Source organism: Etheostoma spectabile, chromosome 14 (assembly GCF_008692095.1).
Source record: "Etheostoma spectabile isolate EspeVRDwgs_2016 chromosome 14, UIUC_Espe_1.0, whole genome shotgun sequence".
Lineage (NCBI taxonomy): Eukaryota > Metazoa > Chordata > Actinopteri > Perciformes > Percidae > Etheostoma > Etheostoma spectabile.
In genome coordinates, this window is record NC_045746.1 from 19,816,134 (window position 1) to 19,819,691 (window position 3,558).

The 3,558-nt window shown below is 43.3% G+C and overlaps 1 protein-coding gene across 1 annotated transcript in view; it reads right to left on the reverse strand.

Moving 5' to 3' along the window:
* Nucleotides 1-3,558, reverse strand: part of pvrl2l (PVR cell adhesion molecule related 2 like) — a 290,781-nt gene that overhangs the window by 40,450 nt on the left and 246,773 nt on the right. The gene's annotated exons all lie outside the window — the stretch shown is intronic.

Consider the following 3,558-nt stretch of genomic DNA (forward strand, 5'->3'; position numbering starts at 1 on the left):
GAAACCATGTAAACATATTCTGGTACAACCTGAAACTACTCAAAAGAACCTGAAAATGATCATAATACGGGCACTTTAAAACAGCGGCCTTAATGCAGGTGCTAAAACCAGCCCTCACAAGAGCAGTTAGAGCTGCTGAGTGCAGCATTTTAACAACAATACATCATTACCACTTTCATTGAGGCATTAGTGTTACCACGATACATACAATGGAGACCATCACGATGAGCAGCCTCATTGATTGTGTTTCCCAGCCATATGCCAGTGGCAAACGGAGTTTATGGGAAACGTGGCGTTAATTCTGAGAAACACGGACACTGATAATAGCAGTGCTGTGAGATAGAGGCGTACCATTTTCTCTGCTGGGGTCTCTTTTGTTTACAATAATTATACAGAGATATCGCAGCTAATTTGACAATGGAATACGATGATTGCGAAGCAGTGTTTAACACCTTAAATGTGATAAGAACCACAGCTAGAAGAGTGGATCAAACTAAAAAGGCATGACCTTCAAATTAATCGTAATGCATTGCAAGTGACAGCTGACGGGTCTGTTTACACATGGCATCCACAAAACATATGCTGTGCAGAAGGTAAACACACAGTGAGTAGAAACACTGAGCTTTTAATGATAAAAGTTCAACAGGGAATCTCTCTCAGTTGATACAGGACACTCACACGCATACGCGCACGCACACGCACGTACAAACACACACACACACACACACACACACACACACACACCTCCATGCAAATCAGATGGGTTATTAACATAATAAAAGGTGTGTGTCAATTGAACTAATATATGCTGACTTATCCTCTGGTCACCTTGTCACCTTGCTGACAGAAGGCATCCAGTAAGGTTAGGGGTCTGTGTGTGTGTGTGTGTGTGTGTGTGTGTGTGTGTTGTGTGTGTGTGTGTGCGTGCGTGCGTGTGTGTGTGTGTGTGTGTGTGTGTGTGTGAGAGCATGAAAGCGAGAGAGAGAGAAGATTATTGAAAAGAAAGGCAATGCCAACCAAATGGTAATTTCTGCCAACTAAATGATTATTCGTTGCTGCTGGTGCTCTGGGCTCTGTTTTTTTCTTCCTCTCCTTTAATTCTTGTGACATTAACTTCCCAGCTGGTGTTTGCATGCTAGATGTGTGTGTGTGCGTGTGTGTGTGTTTAAGTTTATGTGTGTTCTGAAGTAAATTAGTATGCAGGTGTGTGGGCACACCTTTTCCTAGGACTATACCCTAAGGGAGAAATCTGTTGAAACTGCCAGTTTGTTTAGGCTTTAATCACAACTATCAAGCTGTGACACACGCACAATAGGAGATGTCTATATATTCATAAAATGACACAGACTGAAAGGAAGCCATACAAACACAGGGCCAACATGTATAGGCTAAATATTCACACAAACACACACTAATGTCAAGGATTCGAGCTGCAGCGTTGACAAGCCCCTGAGAGTTGACTGTTTTTTAAAAAACCTGTCAAACTGTCTTTACCTCTGTTCTCTGCAGGCACAGAGGCGTGATGAAACAACATAATGCACACAACAACACACACACACACACACACACACACACACACACACACACACACACACACACACACGCACACGCAAAAAATATGTTCATGTTAAAACTAAGCGGCAACCTCCATTGCTGAAACATGAAGCCAATGCCAAAAACTGCAGTTTATTGAGTGGCCACTTGAGGCTGGCTCCCAAAGGGAGTCAACCCCCACAGACCCCCATGTTAAAATGCCCAACTTTACAGCAGAATTTACAACTCAGTTTCACGGCACTTTGTGAAATGGTCACATTATTGAGTCGTGTCCACAAACACGTTCATGTCATTTTTCTCGTGGTGGTGAGCACGAATTTTAAACTAGGCCTAATGTATTTCAATGGAAATCATCTTTCGTGATCGCAGCTTGACTAACAACAGTCAAGCAACACAGGACTTTCACCCCCGGAGCCCGGGTACGTGTCCCGCGTGTGCCGTTTCATTTCCCCGTTCTTGTGTCTCCCACAGACCGCAGATCGTGTCCTGGCGTGTGACTTGTCCTTTCTCCGTTCATCTTTTTCCTAAACCCAACCGTCCCGTTGTTGTTGCGCGTCCCCCACTGACCGCGGCGGTCTCCCGCGTGTATCGTTTCATTTTCCCTGTTGTTTTGTACCCCAGAGACCGCGGACTGTGTTCCGGCGTGTGACGTGTCATTTTCCAGTTCTTCTTTTCCTAAGCCCAACCTCCGTATAGATGTTTCCCATTACATGCTCACAACCACAGAAAAAAACGAGATGATTGTGTCCGTGTACACGAATCAATAGATTGAAAATAACGTGACCATGTCATGAACTGCTTTGAGACTGTGTTGTTTAACATGCTTACAGCCTGGTTTTGGTCTCTAAAGCTAAGTTTACTCTTTATGACAAAGGCTCCACCTCTTCGTGCATACTTGGATTAGCCAATGTACAAAGTACGGCCAAGATGGCATTGGCCAAGATGGTGATGGCCAGAGCCACTGGAAGCCGCCTGCTATGAGCTTCATTTTGGCTCTTCAGAAATCTAGAGGTGACAGAGGAGACATCACTATCTCCATATTTTATACTGTCCATGGTAGTCTCGCTTTGCCAGACCTTCCTCCACAACGCTGAGAAGGAGGTTCTGGCTAGTCCTCACAACATTCCTGTATAGGAGAAAAAGGTTCTCTCTATTGGCATTTCTTTAAACTAATCACGGTCTGTGGCTCTGCCTCTGACATCCGGTGGAATGTCTACTCGTGAAAGTGCCCTCGAAAGGCAGTCAAACCCGTAACTTACTAGTCGTTGTACTCCCAGTTACAGTTTAACACACATAAACAACAATGGTGACCCCTGTTGATGCTGTTCAGATGCCGTGAGAAATGAGTGAGTCATAAATATACTGTACATATAGGCAATGTTCACAGAAGTCACCAACAACACCAAGCAATGCCTCAGGTGCACCACCTACTGTTTCATGACACAAATAAACATGTACTGTACATACTACTCGCAATTACATCAGGAACACAAACACAGCCAAATGTCACATCATTTCACTCATGTCAACCAAATTTTAAAGTCAGTTTTGTTTACCTGGTAGCAAAATATTATAATTCATGAGCAGAGTTTCAGATCCTCTGCTGATTTCTCAAATGTGCCACTTGTGGCATTGTGACATCAATAACTCAGAACAACACTACTATTTGTATAATTACTGTAAAACAAGTTTTCCACTGAAAAGATCAGCAGCACCTATCCGCCTACACAGCTGCCATTCTTTACTTTGAAAGACAAAAGGAGCTTTATTCCAGTTCCTAGTCGACTAAATATTGTTGACTGAAGTTTGTCCTTCACTTTAGCTTATCTCATCAGAAAAATCTTTTCCAGAACAGTAATCATCTGATTTTCTTGCTCTTCGGAGCAACTACAGGATGAGATGAGCTGGGGCAGCATTTATGTTGGGTTCCAGACACAGTTTTTAAGTTTAAAGTTACGACTTCAAGACACAAATCACGACTTAGTAGCGTTCCAGGCAAAGTCA